At 51.3% G+C, this 20,547-nt stretch overlaps 2 long non-coding RNA genes across 2 annotated transcripts in view; one reads left to right on the top strand and one right to left on the bottom strand.

Annotated features, from left to right (window-relative positions):
- LOC139102328 (uncharacterized) overlaps positions 1 to 2,508 on the bottom strand; it is a 130,376-nt gene extending 127,868 nt beyond the window's left edge. The window contains exon 1 of the long non-coding RNA XR_011545683.1: positions 1,826 to 2,508. This is a non-coding gene — a long non-coding RNA (uncharacterized lncRNA). The remainder of the gene's footprint in view (positions 1 to 1,825) is intronic.
- Positions 1 to 20,547, top strand: part of LOC139102335 (uncharacterized) — a 57,353-nt gene that overhangs the window by 11,759 nt on the left and 25,047 nt on the right. The window lies entirely within an intron of this gene.

The following is a 20,547-nucleotide window of genomic DNA, read 5'->3' as shown; positions in this document are numbered from 1 at the left end:
GTCGTGTCGCCGTAATTGAAGTTATTGCAATATTGTGTCCTGTCAGCCCCGCTGTCCTCGCCATCGTCCCATTTCGTTCAACCACGCGGAGCGGCTCGCTCTACCGCCTTCGTCGTCTTGGACGCGGCGCGAAGTCGCCGCGAGATCACGTAACGCGTCGTAATAACGCAAATAAATTTTTCTGCGATTAAATTGTCTAAATACTTAACAAAATTTTCTAAAAACGATTAAATTATTTTCGGTGATTTTGTCTTTCTTTCTTTTTTTTTTTTTTTTTTTTCTAATTATTGTAAAGTTTGCGTAGCCGGCAAATCGTTACGATCAAACTGTCACCACGTTTTTTGCGGCTGAAATCGCGAAACGAGAGTTCCTTTTCGAGAACGCTTTTGGCACAAGTGCCCAAGGCGAAGTTAACTTTATCCTCGCTTAATCGCCTTTTCGATAGGTACGAGTCGATCCCTTTGTTCAGACAATATCTCCGTGCGCTACCCCTGTTAATGTATGCACCAAGTCTCCATCTCTCCCTCCGGTCCTCGCGATGACTCCGGCACTCCTAACCCCCATGGCCACGCCACCACCCCATACGCGGGAAGAGACGGAGGCGAGGGAGACCTCGTGCTCGTTCGCCTTTATTGAATTTTGGGACCGTTCCAGTTGGAGAAGAGAAGTGCCGCGCGCGAGAGAAAACGAGAGGCGAGAAAGAGAGAGAGAGAGAAAGACGGAAGGACGAAAAGGGCTTCGGGACGGTCTGTGGGGTGCGAGCCAGAATTAATTCACATCCCGCTGCATTGCTTTTTACGATATAACTGCGGTTTGTTAGTCGTTATTCACGTTGCGAATTCAATTTCGCGTCCGGCTCGCAGGCTGGAAACAGAAGTAGAGAGCCTTCCGACACTCCGCGAGGAAACGTTCGCCACACGCGACGATAAGCATTAACGAAAAGGAGCTACAGAGGAAGTAAAATTTCCGGGGACTTAGACTCGGCTAACGAATAAAATTAATCCGAAGAGAGTCACTTTCGCGAACTTTGAAACGATACATTTGGAGCTAAAATAAATTTATTTATCATATACGTACATAAATTTAAGTATTTGACACAAAATTATTTTGTGAAATATGAATAATTATAACAAAAAATCGAATTTGAATTTTTTTTTTTTTTCTTTATAAGTAAAATATAATTAGTTTGAACGCAGCTTGCACAACGATTACAACGTATCGATCTCATGCGAGAAAACACGTGCGAATTCTCGCGATTGGAAGACGCGTCCCGGTTAAGCACGTGGTTCCCGCTTCGCCACGTGGGAGCGCCGAAGGTGAAAAATCGAGCGGCGGCGAACGCGCCACCCATTTCACGTTACGTTAAATTGCTCATTGGAACGCCGGCGAGTGCTTTTCGACCGGTTACGGATGGCGCGATAAAGCACACCGACTAACGCGAGATACGACCAATTAGCTCGTGTGCCAAGTACACGATTTAAACGGGCGGAACCCCGGAGGCATTGCCAAACGGCGATTTAAGTCGACGTCTTGCGGTGAAGATGGGGATGTGCTGCGTATTGTCTGTCGCGGGTAATTATCTATGATATCGTTTAGCTGTCCCGCTTTGAAGAGGTACACTTTTATAAATTTTATCTCGACTTTTTGCAAGATAAAAATTATTCATAAATCTAAAACGGGTCATTTTTACGTGAATGTTTTCTTGCTAATAATAGAACAACGGGGATATCTTGCGTTATTATTGTGAAATATTCAGTAATCTTTTTCACGATAACTGTTGCTTCAAAACGATTGCAAAATTATTATAAACGATACGTGCACTCACCTGGGGATGCAATTATCAGCGATGAAAGTTGCAACTTTGCTTTATCCTTCTCATCCTCTTTCGGCTTTCCTCTTTCTATCCTAGGAACCGTCCTCCACTTCTCCGTTTCTACATCCCTCCCAATCACGGTTGACATTCCCCACCGCCCGTCAAGAACCCCTGCGGTCAAGTAAGGGGGAAGGAGGGCACGGACCGTCACGTGATCCATGTGACCAGAATCGCACGAGGCACGCAACGATATACTGTCACACGCGATACGTCCAATTACTTTCTTTCGTTTGCCGTCCCGCCATTTTACTTCAATTCGCTCAATTCACGGTATCTCCTCTTCGCTGAACCTTCGTTCTTTTTTTTCCCCCTTTCCTCCCCGTTACTTCTTTCTTCCGCGTTCCATGGAAAACGAACGGCGAACACGTGTAGCGAATTTTCTCCGCTTTCCGACTTCTCTCCCTCCATTTCTCTCTCTCTCTCTTTCTCTCTCTCTTTCTCTCTTGCTACGTCGCTCTCCAGAGAACCCTCTCCACCTCCTTCGGCTCTTTTTTTTTTTATTTCTCTCCTCCTTCCCTCTCTCGCTACTTTCGCGGCCGCTGCCGAGGAGCGTGCTCTGCCAGGCGGCCACTATCTGCCGCGTAGCGAGTCGACCGCGGGACTTTGGTATACTGGGAGTATGGTAAGTAGATACACCCCTGCCACCGCCACCCTTTCCCTCCGTCCCCTCGGGGGACGTTCCCCTCGCCGTCTCTTCCGCGCTGTGCCCCGCCGGCGGCCTCCCCCGTTTCTCCGATCTCTCGCCGTCGCAGTTGCTACCGCGTTGTCCTCTCACCACTCTCCTATCTAGCGAGCCGTGCTTTGCCGCCCCTCTCGCGCCTCCTCCAGGTTTTGTTTGCGAGGCCACAGGGACGCATCGACTGCCGATTTATCGAACCGTCGCTCGTTTTTCGTATGCCTACCAAGTAGACATCGACGCCTCATAACGTGGACTCGGTTGAATCCCGTGCGAATGGTTCAAACTGCCTTTAACTGGCTCGTAAAGCTTAAAACAGTTTTCTAGTGGGCATTTTGGATATCTTTCATAAGTAATAATAATAATTAACGTAGACTTGAGAGAGGACCAAGCTTTGTTATTGTCTTCCGAGATATTTCCACGCTACCGCATCTTTTTCGAGAGTTTAAATGCATTTGCATGTAGCACAGATCCTTTCGTCTCGAATTGGACGGCGTTCATGAAACGTAAACGGAGATGCACTGTCGCAATGTGACGTCGATCGATTCTTCCGGTCTCCTATCGATAAACAGCTGGATTTAAACGCGACGAGAGAAGACACACGGCCCTGGAAGATCGCTACCACTACCGCGCGCCGGCAAACGCATAAAAGACAGCGTTTGCATGCTAACATATCTATTATAATGGCGACGTTGTCCCTCTCGCTCTTTCGTGCACGCTCGCCTCTATCTTGCTCCTCCCGCACGTTGCATTCTGTCTCACTTCGCCGCGCGCATAAATTACCGCTTTCAAATGCAAAAGTATGAATGAGATAAAGTTCCCCGACGATCGTCTTCCCTCCCACCGGCGCTGCACCCTCGCTCGCCCTCTCGCGCCTTTACGCCTCCGTGTCTTATACCCGCGAATTGATTGCGCGCGTTGCCACCAGATCGACGACGACGAAAAAATTGCGTAAGAAGGACAGCGCGCTGCTAAAATTGCCGTTGTCGCTGTCAAATGCTCTTGGACGTGCTCGAAAGATCCGAATTTTAATCCGGCAGCGCGCACGCATAACTGTAGAAAGCTTTTGCAGCGCGCGACGCGGTTGCGTAATAAAAAAATATAAAAACAAAAAAAATAGCTTGTCACAAAAACGCGCTGGTACGTTGTTACACGAGGGGAAGATGCTGGTAGGTATCACGTAAGTGAATAAAAGCGGACGCATGCCGTTGTAATAGGTGCGCGCGGTCTGGCGCTCCGTAATCTGGGTCTCCCTCTGCGATATCCATTTATAGAATAATAATAATAATAATTCCGGGAGCCGAACGAGGTCCCGCTAATGTCGTCACGTTAGATAGTTACAGTCATCCGGTCCCGCAATAAAAGGGTTGACGTGCGCGCCCGTCATTCGGAGAGACTAATCCCTCCGAAATTCGTCATGAGCGGATCGATGGTCCACGGGGTCCAAACAATCGCCGTTCTCTCTTACTCTCTCCCGAGTTACTCCGAGCCAAGACAAAATGTTCGAACCGCCGATCGCGTTTAATTGGCGTTTCCTTAGGACGCCGGCCACGGTCGGCGGGAGATAACGCCTCTGTCAACGCTCGCACGTTCGTTTATGTTAATCAGCCGCGTGACGTCACCGGCGGCCCCAATATCAACCCCTAACTCCGCCGTGAGCGGCAAAACGTGCACGCGGAGCGTATCACGGTTCCGACGTAACGATCACTCTCTCCCCCCGCCGCCGATTCTGCCCATCGTGCACCCTTTGTCGACGTTAACCCAAAGTGAATGGTCCCGCGCCGCCCGCTGCAACGATGGGTTTTAACTTCGGGGTGACTTACTCCGAGCGTTATCTATTTTGACAGCGCGGTACGCCCGCGGTCTGTCGTGGGGTTCGTGCGCAAAGGGGCGTCGCGGTAATTGTGTTTTAACTACGCTGTACATCGGCCGCGATGGCCCCGGCGTCCCATTGTTTCAGACCGTCGTAAAATATTCTTCGACACGCGCCGCCGCGCCGTCAGGAAGCGACCAAAACGGTTGCCGCGAAATGACTTCTGCATCGGAAGACGTGACGCAACTTCGCGGCCGAGCCTGTGAAAGACAAAAAAGTAGACCTTTTTTTTTTTGGCCCCGCCGTGGTGTATCGTTTTTTGCGATGCCTAACTTGCAAATTAACGATAAACAGCATACGCGATACGTATACGGCGCCCGCCATTTGCGTCGATTTTATAAAACTACGGTGTGCAGGCTATATAGGAAACATGGGCGGATCCTATACAATATGGCATTCAATTTGCGACGGATTCGCTGTCTGGCAACGCAAACAACCGCTATTGGGTTTCATTTAATGAACCAAGCCAAAGCCTTTGCAAGCATTTTTGTGCTGTGGGCACGGCTCAAATTGAACGTCCTCCCCTTCCTCCTTCGTCCGCTGCCTATCTTCGCTCATTTTATATTTACTTCCTGCGACTTACGCCTCGGTGGCTCGACCCGATGCAGGAAGCTGCGGCCGTTTTATCGACAGTTAAAACGCGCTTGCGGAATTAAATTACGAGGTAAAAAATTGAAGTAATAAGTAGGAAAAAAAAAAAGAAATTAATTTCTGGTTTTAATGCGGCGCGTCCGCTCTTTTTCAGAATTACGTCTCTTTTCGTATTTTATTTTATTTATTTTTCTTCCGATCGCAAAGTGTAACAGACAGAGTCAATTATTTTTCAACGAGTTTGCACTTCTATTAACGCACGCTGGATGTGCCGGGAAAATTCGGGCTTCGTTAAAATTATTACGGCTTACAAGACAATCCTCTTAGGAGTGTTGCGGGGTGCGGAAGCGCTACGGAGCGAGACTGTGGATTTTCGAGAAGGGCCCGGGGGGTACCGGTATCGGCGCCGTATCGTTTCGCCGCGCAAGTGTCCGGTAAGGTAAGCGGATCCGCGATAATCCGGATTACGTGTTTGCCCGGCTCTCTGCCTCCTGCCATCTCGATCTCATGCCAGGCGACAGGCCCGAAAGACGTATTTGCCTCGTGGCATCGTACCGTCTGCCGTCCGTAATCTGTTTAGCGCTTTACGAACGGCAGCCGGTCGCTTCGCGAAGCCACGAAAACGCGCGCGTCCGTTATTGCTACCGCGGTTAACATCCAAGAAAACTACGCTCCCGCGTCAATTGCGACTCTCTCTCGCACGGGAACACGTGTACCCGGTGCGCGGTTGTTGCAAAACCCGCGTCCTTGGCTGAACGAGTGATTTATCGCAGGTGCGTCAGCAAAATCGTCGCGATCGTTATAATTTTATCGTTTGCGGTACGACAAAAAGGTATCCGTAGGTCGCGCGTTAATATAACATTTTATGTACTCGCCGTTGTATACATATAACATGCAAAAAATTCGTAAGAGATTATTTTTATTATTTTTACATGTGGATTTTTTTTTAATACTTCGGGGCATTTATTTATTTATTTATTTATTTTTTTATTATAATGAAAATCGGATTTAAATAATGCGCCTGAAATTCCGTTTCTCTATGTCCGCTGAGTGGAGTATTCGCGCACGATCGCGAAGGGAAATGTGAATTTTAACCGGATTTGCACATCCGCATCCCTCCTTCGCGGACGGCGCGGTCTCAACATCGATCGGTTGCGATCTTTAAACAGCGCCATTAACGATTGCGTGCACAAGCTGAGGGGGTCGCGATCAAATGAATATGATGAAAGAGTGGCGGCATTAGGCGAACGTGCCGTGCATACTGATTTGCGGCTGATTGATTGGACCCCTTTCCACTCGACAACGCCGCGCCACCGCGGCTCGACGCCCTCTCCCTCTTCCCGCCCCCTCGTTTTCGCCCCATGAGTGAGCCAACATCGTTGATAATATCAAACGAACGGCTGGTGCTCGGCGGCATCGATGACTAGTAAAAATTAATAATTTTACGGGACAAAGCCGGGAGACGTGCCGGCTTTCAACAAAAAGTACCAGAGACCGATCTTAAATTAAATGTAATCGAGACGCTAATTGTTCAGACGCCGCGTAAGATAATCACGCCGTCGAAGATGAGCTCGCTGTTAAACCGAGGTCTTAAAATGCAAATGTTTGAGGAAGCGATCGCCAGCGTCTCGCGATAACGTTATGCTATTGATTAATCATCTCCCGTGCATACCGCGAATCGCGGTCACAGCCTCGGCGGATGCGCGCCGGTTAGATAATTTTTGAAATTAGCCAAATGGATGCGATGCGCCGCACACGGTATCACGGCGAAAGACCGGGAGAACCAGCGGGAACGATTATACGAGCTGATCCCGGCCGCGGCGGTAACTTGTCACGCGGAAGTCGGATGCTGGAACGGCGCGGAGGGCGTTTCGTCAGCGGCGGCGGGTTTTTGGCTCGTCTTCATTGTCTCGCAGCCCGGGGTACGCGAACTGTTGAGCTGTAACGTAATTGTTTTTGACGCGGTAATTTTACAGTGTCGTGCGTACACACACGCGTCGGTTATAGCGCGTGAGGGCATATCGGGCCGCATCTGCGCCGGCGAAGTGTCGTGATAACTGCCGTGCTTTTCCCACCCCGAATCCCCCTCTCGCGCCGGTTCTTTTGCCTTTTTGGATACGTCATTTCGTCGGTGCGCGACAGCCTTTCGCCGTCGCGCTCTGGAACCATCTGCCAAGTCGCACGTCCTTTCCGTCACGTCGACCAGGAACACCTCGGGGTGCTCCAACCGACGTCTCGCCCTGACGTTTTCTCTCCACGATCATCTTGCGAGGGCCGTCCCCGCATCTCCACCGGGGCGGTTTGCGAGATTGCCAAACGCGGAATTTACCTCGTTCTCCGGTTTAATCGTTCTTGGAAAGTCCGCTCCCTAAATGTGAGCGGCAGCGTGAGATCTACATGCATACGTCGAAAGGCTATAGCACTTGCCTGTATCACCGCCTTCGCTGTCATAAAGAATTTTTTAATCTACGCGTTGCGACATTTTTTAAATGAAATAATAAAATCACACCTGAATCGACTGCATCGAACCAGGCGTTCGATACGAATGTAAAGAGCGTTAAGAGAATCCAGCGAGGTTTAATTACGATAATCATCTAATCATTTAAACGTCCGTTTAATGCGCGCCTCGCTAATTTACTTCAATCGGGAAGATTTACTCGGTCCGATAATCAACGGCGTGTCGTGTTGACAACGTCATCGGAGCGAAGTATGCGATCTCTTCAAAAACGCGTTGCTCGTGCTTTTGCTCGGGTACGGGGGACGGCAGAAGTAGCAGCGGTAGTCGCAGTAGAAGAAAAAGAAGAAGACGACGACGACGACGACGAACGCAGAGCAGAAGATAAGAACGGCGGATAGAGGGAAGGTAGGGACGGAGATGAGAGAGGCGTAGTGGTTGCACGTCGCGGGAGAAGCTGCACCGCCCGGAGGAAAGAAAGCGGTCCGAGTACTCTCCGTCTTTGTTCTCCCTGCGGCCTCCGCCTGTCATCCCGTCTGCGTCTCCGTCGCTCCCGCCGCGCCTGTCACGCATACACGTGCGTGCGCGCGCGCGTACGACGAGTGTGGTCATCACCCTCGCGATTTGGAGCGCAGCATCCAGCGCGAATTGCGAGGACGCGAGAGGCTCGTCTTAGGAGCCTCTCGATTGCGCGGAAAAAGCTTTGGTAACTCGGTTATCTTCTTGCACCAGCACGTCTCCCGAGGAACCTGGATCTCGCACCAACGGCAGCCGGGAGTCCACCACCGTGGCCTGTGCCGATAAACGAACCGGCGTTCTCCTTCGAATCGGAGGCTGCCTCAGGACCGGCCGCATACCAAGGAGAGAGCGCCTCGCGGAGCTCGCGGCTACGTTTCGACCGAACGACCGGGGCGTCATTCGTGATTGCCACTTTTGCCGAACGCCGCCCCGTTCCCCTTCGCGCCCGTCGTTATTAACTATCGGGAACGCTCGCGCGATACCACTTGCATTCCTCTATTTATTCGGCTCGACCTGAGACATCAGCGTGGAAGTACGAAGAGAGACAAATGATAATTTTCGACATACTTTTCTCGATAAGAACGATATACGAGAGTCGACCCGGTGTCCGGCTGCAGTATCGTTTTGTCAGTCGCGTAAAGGCACGTCGTTTGTAACCGAGGCTTCTTGTGTACGCGTTACACGCACGACGAAGGCGGCGAGCGGCTACGGTGGCAGCGTCGGAGTCGGCATCAGCGTCAGCGGACCCCGCGGGCTACACGAGATGGGCCCTGCGAAGAGCGGCGTGGCGGAGCCTGGCGTGCCTGCCGCGACGCCAACATACGCCGTTCGTGTTTCCGTGGTGATCTGCGGCGCGTACGCGTTCGTGCATGTACCCACGTATCGACGTGGTGCTGGCCCGTACATGTGGCGGGGCACCGTCGCGGTAGCCGCCTCGGAGAGATGGGATTGCGCGATAGGCCGCGTGTCGAAAATAGAAATATAATCTGATAGGCTCATTGTGCCCGAAGCTACTCGGCGCTATCTGCCAGCACTACCGGTGGAATCGCATCAGCTACCACCATACCAGTTCGTTGTCTCTCGCTGCATCTAGCTCTTCCGTCTCTCTCTTTCCTCTTCTTTCCTCTTCCGTCACTCTCTCGCGTACGTCCGCCTTCGATTCTCCATACCTCATCGGCGGTCCCTTTCTCGCGCCTTCCGTTGAATCGCCGCGGTATTTTCCACCGAACGCCACTGTCCCTGAACGCGTCGTTTTGCGACCCGCAATGAATCCGCGGGCTGCGAGATCTATCATAGAAGCGCCGATCACGAGTCGGCGGTCGCTCGAGAGGAACCGAGAAAATAATAAACGGACCGGCGGCGTTGGGATAGGACGATTTTACAGGAGCCGAGGGCATTCGGAGGGAAAACCCTCAATTTGCGGGCGAGACAAGAGGAGAGGGGGGCGGGAGAAAAATGCTACGACAAAGACCCCCGCAGCCGAACCTCGCGGTCAGCCCGTAAACCACGGCGCAGCGGGACCGTGACCAATGGCATCGTGATCGTAAAGAAATTAGAGGGGTAGTAATGGCTTCCGGGTACGGTGCCTTCCGGTCGGCATACATCTTCTCCGCGGCCGGTCCCGCGGATACGCGCCCGGCATATCGGACTAAACCCGCTGACCCTTCGCGGTAACGGCGACGGAAGAGCAGCATTTGTCTACGTCCAGCCCGGACTGTTTCTTTCGACCTGCCGATCGATCTTCTTCGCGAGGAATCGGCCGGCGAGCGAGGCCAATTAATTACAATCGGAAATTAATTAATCCGTACCTCTCGCGGTGCGTTTAATATCGGAGCTGCCGGTTGTGATTTTATCGCTGCCGCTCGCGAAGCCGCGTGTCGTGTCGCAATTAAGGTGTCACGTCGGATAAAGAGATATAAGTATGTCCGGCTAATTACGGCGTTTTCTGATAATTGATAGAGTCGGGTAATAACGAGTATTACAAGAGCGCGCGCATCGACATGCGCGCGAACAAATAGCGGCCGGAGATGTTCCATCCTTCGCACGGGAACACCTCCCGAGTGATTCTCGTGCGGCTTAATCAACTCAACTAGGCTAGCGACGGGTGTTACTGACCGCCAGCCGATCCGACGTACGTGATCGTTCAGAATTTTCGTTTTCGCGTCGGCGTGACGACGCGGCGCCGCTCGAAACGTGTGAACGCACAAACAGAGATGCAATCAGGGCGACTATATCGCGGATTGCGGCCCTACCGCGTATCAATATGTTTTGCCGCGTTCCACCGACACGCGCATTGTCCGCGGGAACAAACGGCACACGCCGACGTTCGCTGCAACGATTGCCTTTGAATTGGCTCTTGATTCCTTATTTTCCGCCGCGCCGCGAGAATAATAAATTAACTGCGTAACGGGGCCAATTCGTGCGTTCGCCACGCGCGTTAAAGGGCGACATTCTCAGCTTCGCAACACGCAATGCCTGTCTTTAAACCAATAGATTCGGTGGTGTAGGCGCACGCAAATAAAAATAAAATCCTGGCCCCTCGAAAGGTGTCTGTAGCGTTTCGCCTTTTCGTAACAATCGCGTGATTTCCCGCGAAATCTCACGTGATTCGGAGCCAAGTGCTCGTACGCTGCACAGCCGGAAACGGAAGTGATCAAAGTGAGAGAGAGAGAGAGAGAGAGAAAGAGAGGTGGAGGTGGTGCGTTTCCTCCCTCTTTCCGCCGCCGTAGAACACAGTTCGTTGTTCGTTCGTTCGTTCGTTCGTTCGTTGTGGATGCGCGATTGCGAGCGGAACGCGAAATGGAACGGGAGCTTCCCGGCCGGCCAGCCCGTGTGCGCACTGATTGATCAACATTGTTGCCGAATTAGACTCCAGCGAGATGGGCATATTGATTGGCAATCAGTGTCGCCCGGCCACAACGAAGCCTGTCCGTCCGTCCGGGAAACGGTTTGCTAACGCAAACACCGTCGCACCTGGATCACCGCGCTGTCGTTTTTTTTTCCTTCTTTTTTTTATTTTTTTTTTTTTTTTCGCAAAAATACTGTCGCCGCGGCGTTCCACCAGCGTGTTTGACGTCGACGTCCAGCACTTTTGCCGTGTCGGGTGCTCTTCGTTATCGCGGGACCGATTCTGCGTAGAGCGCCGCCGAAAATCGCGCGATTATAACCGAGCAGAGCAGCCCTTTTCTCGCGTTAATTCAACCTGAGATTACTACACCATCTGCAGTTTTTATTCGCATCGTACGAACTGCCAGGAATTACAAGATGAACCGCTGTCGGGCGCGAATTCTGAGAATCCTTCCGCGTTTCGCGCTTAGGACCGCCTGGGACTGTCGATCTTTCGACGCTCCCAAGATCGTTGCTGGCGCAACATTTCACCCGTAAAATCGCCCTCGCGTAGTCGTCGTCGGCGAAGGGTGTCGGAAAAAAAAGTCGCGCGAAGCCGGCGCAGCATCCGTCCGATCGGGCGACGATCCCCGCAGCTGGCGGGCCGGAAAATCGGCGCCGGGGCAATCAGCGCGTGTACGGACCAGAAAATGATTCCGCGGCTACGAGTCGAAACGCGGGCCGCTCGTTTCGATCGGTCGTGCACACCTGGGCGAGAAACAACGTGCGAATGCCTCGTGACCTACGAGCGTAACGTGGAATGCCACTTTCGAAGCCGAGGCGCTTTCATCGATGCGCTCGCGCGCCTCTTTTTACGATCTCCCGGCGCGCAAAAGCGTCGCGCCGCAAAACAGCCTGGAGCCGGAAGACGTAGAGGCTATTTTAGGAGCGTTACAATCCTGAAATGCGATAGCGGGTAATTACGCGCGTCGTGAGAACAGTTCTTACTCTTTCTGCTCGGTATTGTAAAAAAAAAAAAAAAATATATATATATATATATATATATATATACATATAATAAAGTCATTTATCGCGTTGCGTTTTCCTACGCAAGATTTATCTGGAACATTTATATATATATATATAATTAATTAAGATTGCTAATTAAGATAGATAGTTGTCAAGGACAGTAATCAAAGTCCGGGTTAATGATTAAATTACGCGTATATTTATTTATTATATTTATCATTAATTAAGATACACAGAAAATTAAAAAGCACGTAGAAGAAATAGTTAAGTAAAACAATTGTTATTCTTCGCGCTCATGGGCAACATGTTAATGGGCAAGTTAAATCACGAGACGCAAGTGCGCGGCTGTTTCCGATATTCGTCCCGCACATCGGCGGAAGAGAGAAAGCTACTTGCGGCTCGTGATATTAGAAACCTCGGCGGTGGCGCGTTTATGAGTCGCGCATGACCACCGACAATGCTTAGCGGTGAGCCATTCGGCGTGCAACGTGCGTATCTTTTCTTGTACGTGGAGGAAAACGTTAGCTGCGGAGTCTCGCCGTTGTGCTGCGGCTGTATAGATCACGCACGTCGCAAAAATCGTCTCTCATCTAACGAACGCGGCGCGACGGTAACTTCCAAGAGAAACCTCGGTTACACCGACCGCGGCGCTTTTTCTATCGCGAGACTAAGCGCACATCCGAACTATTTTATCTACGTTAGATCACGCGTCATAAATATTAATATATTCCAGTAAAAGAAAAAAGAAAAAGAGTAAAAAAGAAATATTTAAAAAACGTTTTGCGGTCTATATCATTTTCGTGCAAACATTACGAAGGGAAATTGTTATTGCGTACTTTTAATAAGAAACTTATTAATTGCCGCACGACGAATTTTTCTTTTTTCCACGTAACACCGAATAACTATTAGGGCTCGTCCCCTATCGGCTCTCGGATCGTTATTTTCTGAGGACTCAATCAGAAGCCCATCTTCGCCAACTCACGGCGTGAATTGTGGCCCATACTCGAGGAACGGTTAATACCGGCCGACCTTTTAGAGAAACATCACGGAGATGGGCGTAGGTCCGGGCAGATTAAGATCGAACGATCCTGCGGTCGATCCCGCGAAAGAACCTGAGCACGAGCGATTCTCGCGGCTCGCCCTCCCGACGTTTACCCCGGTAAGCCTTCCTCTCGGCCAGATAAGCTTTTGGATTCGACCCCCGAGGTTGATCGGCGATAGCCCGTGGCCCTAACGTACTCCGACCGGCTAGCACCCAATTCCAAATCCTCTGGCACCCTCTCGGACGAAACTGGCTGGTGCCGGCGGGCAAAACGGCCGATTCGGAAAGAGAGAGCGCGCGTCTTTGTTCCCTTTTTCTCACTCCTTTTTATGGCCTGTTAAATGAACTTCCCGTGCTCTTTTATATCGTTCAGGTTGACTCCGTCGGCTTTGCCCTCTTTCTCCTTCTCGCGGTCTTTCTTCTTTCCGCCGATGCCGATTTACGAACGACTCGTGGATTTTGCTTTGGGCAGGAAACTTTATGAATCGAGCTCGTGCAGAATTTTCGTTACGATCGCATTAAAGCAATATACCCCCGGCTATAATTGCACGATATAGAAATAAGTCGAACGTGATGCCGAGAGAGAATTTCAATTGTCTAAATGCAATATTAATTTATTATCGAGAAACGTGATTTAAAGGATTTATGTATCTATTACCTTTAAAATATAAATATCATAAACTACAAGATAAATTTTAAAACCGCATATAATTTTCTAAATCTGATTGTTCTGTACGAGGAGTGTAAAATAAAAAAAATATAAAAATATTTAAAAAACGCGCAGAATAATAAATTCTTCTTTTTTTTATAAACGAATAATAATCGTCCATTATGTAATTGTAAAGTATCACTCCGAGCAAATCCACTTAAAAACGCTGCAGTGCTTAACGTATGCATTAAAAAAAAAAAAAAAAAATATATATATATATATATATATGAAAATACCAAGCGCATAAATATCGCCGTTACCGCGGCATGAATATTTCGCGATAATCTACTACTCGCCCGATTTAAATCCTTTCTTCCTGGCTCCACTTTATAGGAATTAATTTGCCTGTTATCGCGCGCGAGACGTACACCGCTGCGAAACAAATACACGTTCACGCGAAAACGCCGTAAGGAGCGTCTCCTCGGTGCTTCAGAGCAGCCCGGACGAAAGTCGGTAATTAGCCCAGGTCGGAGCCGCTTCCTAAAGAAGCGATGCCTTTCTCGAGGACGCTCGGACGGGATCGCGCGGCCGAGAAGGCATCGCTGGGCATAGACAGGCAATTAAAGCGACCTCGCGCTTAGGCTCGCGTCTTGCGGACTTTTGGTAGGCGCGGGGCGAGGTTTAACGACGCTTGGAATGCAGTTTCGTAGCGGGGCGAAGTGACCGGTGAGGAGAAGAGAATGAAACCAGGTGAAGGAGGAGCAGAGTGGATGAACGTGTGTAGAAAGAGAAGCGCAGAAGAGATTTGGTCTGTAGGCGGGGAAGAGATAGCTCTCGCGATCGCTGAACGTTGAGCCGAGGGGGAGAGGGAGGGAATGAGCGGGTTGCCCGGTAGCAGTTTCCCAAAGCATCGCCATTAATAACCACCGAGATTATACGCTGCTCAAGCTGATGCCGAGGCCGGGCGTTGGTTGCTCGTTGCTGACCGCAACGTCGCTGCGAGAGACGTTACGAGCGAAGACGACGGAGGAAGGAACGTCAAGCAGAAAGCGAGAGGCGCGCGCGTGCAAGCGACGTAACAGGGCTCTCATTTGATATCGCCTACCTGTCCGAGCGAACGGTCAGCCGAGCATTCGCTAATTTCTACGGGATGCCACTGAGCTTCTAAGACGGAGACGCGGCTCGAATCTCGAAGTGCTTATCGCGCGCGAAGTCTTTTCTTCGTTAACGGAAAGTCCCGGATCGCCGATATCCTTCGGTTCGACTGTACCGAAGGCGAAAGTACTACCGTTCCTTCTCGCCGGGAGCGTCGACGTCGCGAGCATCGCCTATCGCTGAAACACGTAGCGTATTTAGCCGCGCGAGAGGATGACGATCCCCCGCAGCGGGTGTAACACCGGTGAGCGTGGAACGCGGCCAGATTGCATGCCGCTCGCGCGCTAGTCCATCCGTTTGCCCGACGTTCCTACGTCGAAGCCGGTGGCGGCTATTTGGACAGCCTGTCGACCGCGCAGACGGCCGGCGGAACACCGGGGCAACAAACAGTACAATACAATATTACAATCCGGGCAACGGCAGCATCCCGCCGGCGCAGGTACAGAGAGCCAGTGACAGCGCAACATATCAACCCGCGGTTGTGCGCTTCGGGCCTGTGTGCGCGCGTCCGCTCTCTTTCTCGCTTGATCTCTCCTCTCCCTCGCCCCCTTCGGTACACCCGGGAGTCCCTCTTTCCACGGGGCGGCCGCCTGCACCTCCGTTCTTCCTCCTCGCCCCTCTCGCGCGTTTCCCTCCCCCCCCCTCGCCGTCCGCACCCCGTCGCCGCGTTTCGTCTCCGTTCGATCGCGTCCCGTCTCGGTTCCACCTCACCGGGCGACTATATCTGATTGGCTGGATCATTAATCACTGGTGACCGCGCGGCAGCCCTGTCCCGTCCCTGCAACTAAACTCGTGGAATCGAACTCACCGGGGTGTACGTGCCGCCGTTTTTCTCTTTACGATACCCTTTTTTTTCTCTCTCTCTCTCTCTCTCTCCTCCCGCCAGTCTCCTCTCTCGTCTCGTTGTTCTCCCGTGCGCTTTGCCGTCCGGCCGCGAAAAATCCCGCAGTCACGACTTCGAGGAAAGAAGAAAGTTCGTTGCGCCTTATTGGACGCCACCGTGATTGAAATCAGCCCGAAACTCCCGATCTCTATCGCGTCGAATCTCGGCAGCATCCCTCTCGGCGCAGAGTTCTCGCGAGGATCGCGTGTTCCATCGCCGAGGTAGCGACGAAATTACTTCATTATTCGATGCCCGGTGGCTGATATCTCGTTTAACCTTGAATCGAAGCAGACCGCGGAGCGGGACGTAACGCGGTGCCGTCCGTCTTTGTAATTCGACATGTTAAATCAAGAATTATGCGACGCAATCCGAGGGCCAGAGGTGTTCAAACACTTCGCTCGAAGGGCGTCCATTCGGTCCGCCGGAGCTTTTTGTTTGTGACAAAAAGCGCGTTCTCGAGAGGAGCGCTCTTCGCGGCGGTTTTTCGCCCAGCAGACGGTCAATCAATGTGATTCAGTTTGCCCAGTTAGGGAGACCCCAGCCGGAGCGATACTCGAAGGAGATGCGACGGTAGGGTCGGTCTTAGGATAAGGAGTTCGGGAAGAAAAAAAAAGAAAGAAAAAAAAAAACGTGTCGGCCGCCTGTTACGACAAATTGGGAGCTGCCGTCGTGACAAACCCAACGTATCCTCGAGTGACCTCGCGGGTCCATCGGCGACCCCGACCCGATCTATCGGGACGACTATGACCCCCGGAATCTCCTGGGAACACCTCTAATAGCCGGATTATCTCTCCTCCTGTGTTTCTTTCCGTTACCCTCCGCTCCCGCCTGTAATAAGGATAACGAGCCGTCGCTGTCCTTCCGGAGACTTCCATCCTCGCTTCTTTTCTTCCAGCACGTGGATATGTGTCGAGTAAAATTATTTAAATAAAAAAAAAAATTACCATAATCGGAATTAGCGCGAAAACGCAGTACGCAACGAAAGGAGAACTTTCGAACTCGAAATAAAGATTAGATCTCACCCGAGACGGATCGTTGGCACGAAATATCGGCGGGTCAGCTTTTTAGCTCCTAGACGCGCGTAGCGTTCGGGCCGCTCGACGTCCGCACGGTGGATGAAAGTTATTGATTTATCGATTGGTTCGTCAAGCGATTAGGAGGGTCTGTTGATTAATAGTCGACGTATGCCGCAAGATAAACTGACGTACTGACGTTCGTCGACTTCTTGTTTTTTCCCTTTTCTTCTTCTCACTCGGTCCCGCGCGACCGCCTGCGTTCTCCTGCATGCCCTCCCCTCCCACCCTCCCCCGTTCACGAATAACTCGCGTCATGTAAGTCATTTGTACGAGAGTCGAACCTTTAACGACCGTGTCTCGCAAGACGATCGATGTTTTTGCTATTCGCGCGCATCGCTGTTCACCTCGAGAACCTCCGCGAGATGCATTCGGAAATTATTTTCGAACACAGATCTCTTTCGCTGCTGCCGTTCTCACGAGACAGACAAGAGAAGAAAAAAATATTAAAAAAAGAAAAGGGCAGGTATTTTGCTTAAACGAAAATCACGCCTCTCGAGCGCATAATTTGAAAACGCTCGCAGCTTTGTGTATAATTAAATTCAGTTGGCTAATAACGATTCGATGTGATTGCCACTTAAATAAAAAGCGACGGAGGCTATCGGAAAAATTTTTCCTCCAGGCGCGAAATGTCGCAAGGTTCACGCGTACGCGCGATTGACTTTCCGAACTCCCTCCACAGAGAAACGCGCAAGGTGGTCGACGCTCGCCGCGTACGTCGTTCCGTACCGTAATATCATTCCCGTCAAGTTTTAACGCGTTAAAGCGTGGAAGGGGTTGCCATCCGGAGCCATCTCGAGTGGCTCATTTGCTGTCGTTGCTGTCGTTTGCTGCCGTCGGCGAGGCCACCGGTGGCTCGAAATCCATTAACGTTTGCTGCGCGCTCAGGAGGCCGACCAATAAATTTTATTAATACATTCGTGGCGGAGCAATAACGACAGGCGGCATTGTGCGTGAACGAACTCCGAGACGGAGCGACAGAGAGCAAAAGAGAGCGGAGAAATTCTCTCTTGCTCTGTCTCACTTTTCTTTCCCTTTCTCGATTGGAACGGCCGCAAGTAGCGATAATGGTAGCGTTTTGCGGCGACCGGTAAACCACTCCGCCTTCCGGGATCTCGGTGGCCGGCCGGAGCGCCGGTGAACACGACTAATGCATTTGCAGCATCAAAATGACAGCGATGGCGACTGGCAGACACACATCGGTACTTTGTACCCGAAGAAGGAAGCGTGACTTTTATTCTCCCTCTGATAATTGTTACGTATTCGCTTCCGCGCGAGATACCCCCCGCCACTTGTACTCGAATCGATTAAGAATTGTCTAGTTCGGAGGCTTAACTTTGATTAAGCAAACTCTCCCTTTCGCATTCCGCGGAGTGAGCAGTAAAATCGGAAAAGACTGCTGTCGTTTAACAATTACGTAATTTTTTTTTTTAATAAAAATTGAGATTTCTAATACCTGGCGATTCGGACGCTAATTCGACCGAAAACTAAACGGATTTCTTGCTTCATCATCTATCTATAAGATTAATTCGCCATCAGGTTAAGTCATCGACTTGTAGGTGCACTTTACCGCCGGTTTCATGCGTTTCCCTAGAAATAATGAATGAGACGAGCTGGGCCCTGATAATTTCTGTATAACGAGATACCATTTAAATATCAAATTCGAGCCCGTCCGGCCGCGTCTATACCGACGGGCTCCCGAGGGAACCGTGATCGTTTTCCAATCTGGCGGACGCCTTATTACAGACCGGACCGGTCCGGCTGGACGCCATACGGTTGCACGTGTCTACGTTACGAGAGAAGAGAAGAAGAATCTTACCGAGTATGTATCCATCGGCCAACCAACGGCAGCCGGCGGGCTCCCGGTCGCCGTACCACAAGAAGAGGAGTCTTGAGACGCGAGAGGAGTTATGGGGAGGCCGCGGCGACGGCGGTTGCGAGAGAGAAAGAGAGAGAGAGAGAGAGAAAGACAGAAGAGATACCAGGGAGAAGCTCGGGCCCGCGCGTATGATATTAAACACTATAATTATTATTTAAATTCCAGTAGGATGGCTCCCGGTGTTGCGGCTCCCTCCCCCTCCTCGTCTCTCTTTCTTTTTCTCATCATATCGTCTCCCTCTCTCTCTCTCTCTCTCTTTCTCTCTCTCGTTCCGCTTCCCTCCGGATCGCGACTCTGTCCTTCCTCTTGCGCCTTCCATCTCTTCCTCCCTTTCCTTCCCCCGCGGATCGTCGTATGGCCGCGCAGCCACGCGCTTTTTGCTCTCGTATACCGGTCGCCCCTCGTCGACCGATCCTTTTGCTTTTTCGAAGTCGCTTTATTCCTGCTCCGCCCGCGCGTAGGCGCGACTCTCCTGGTCGGGGCTCTCCGAGACGAGAAAGAACGGTCGCAGCCATAGACCCGATCTTATAGCCATTGCCACCATGAGATGGTTTATTGCCGGGACCTGACCCCATGTAATCACTATAAACTATACCCTTCCTCTCTCGGAGAGGGCCCTCACTCCGGTACCCACGTGTTTCGTATCAGGTGCCATTACGCGCAGCGCGGGAGGCCCGGCCTCCCCTTGTTTCTTTTCTTTCTTTTTTTCCTCCCCCGCTTGTCGATTCTTAAAATCCGCGTACACTGATTTCGAGAAAAATTCCGTCGCATTGAAATTTCTCGCGTCACGTATTTTCACGAGGGGCACACACACCTTTTATTTGCTATCAGACACGGATAATAAATTTTTATTCCACCTTTACCTCGCTCGCCAAGTATTTTTCACCTCGCGGAAACAGCAGTTGGACAGTTAACGGACGTGTTCGAGGGCAGGGAGAGTCTAGAACGCTCTCCTCTCGACTCGGTGCCTTCGACTTCGATGCAAATAATCTTCCTCCTCTCATGACCGAAGAAAAACAATGCGCCGGATTCAATACCGGTAGCGAGTCCGAGCCAAGATCGTGCGTTGTGGGTGGGCCTCTCTCTCGAGAGAGGAACGATAGCGGCGGCATCGGGAGAGCTGCAGGGGCAGCATCGCTCCTCAGTTTCACGGTCTCGTGGAGCTGCCGGCTACGCTGGCTCTTATGGGAACGCGATAGATCCGATAAAGACGTACGCACACTAAAATCTATCGGTCTCGCGGTTCTCGCGACCGCTCGAGCTGTCGCGTTCTTTATCTTTAATTCGAACCCGCGTAATTCATATGTCAACGTAATTTATCATCAATTTTTAAATTGTTCGCGGCCAAGCGCATTCCAGGCAATCGGTAAAAATAATTTTCCGACAGTGTGAGAGGACCTTTACGGGGGTAGCGTAGTAGCTACTGCTGAAACGATTCCTCGGCGGTAGAGACCTCCGCATGGGCTTGTTATTATTTGTACTATTGTTGGCTCGTGACTTGCAACCCGGGCCTTACCCACGAGCACGGGCTCGACTCGCCGGCCCGCCCACAAGAAAACAAACATCGATGCCATCGCCGACCGTCTCCGCCGCGTTTCCTTCCCGGCGTCGATGATGGTGGCTCGCATAGGCCGTGCAGTTTCTACGTCTGGTCATTTTACCGCGCACGACGGCAGCCGCGAACACGTTAACGTTTCGCGGCTATAAATTGAAACGTATCAGATGTATTTCGAGAACGCGATTACGGCTTTCACGGCCGCCGGCTTGGACCGCGCGTGGCTCTCGCTCAAGGGATCGGCGGATTCGATAACGATCAAGGACGGCGTTGAATTCTGAGCGACGTTGAGGGAACGATTCGCCTCGCGGCGGCTGACACACATTTCCCGGCGGCAGCCCGTTTAGGAAATCAACGCGCCGGTCTTATTACCAACTTTGTCGTACTGGCACACTCGCCGCGAAGCAGAGTCGAGGATCGTCGGTGCGACGGTGGAAAGCGTACGATCGCTCGATCGGATCGTGAGAAA

Source organism: Cardiocondyla obscurior, linkage group LG01, assembly GCF_019399895.1.
Source record: "Cardiocondyla obscurior isolate alpha-2009 linkage group LG01, Cobs3.1, whole genome shotgun sequence".
Taxonomy (NCBI): domain Eukaryota; kingdom Metazoa; phylum Arthropoda; class Insecta; order Hymenoptera; family Formicidae; genus Cardiocondyla; species Cardiocondyla obscurior.
The sequence above is the reverse complement of the archived record's forward strand: the minus strand, read 5'-3'. Positions and strand labels throughout refer to the sequence as shown.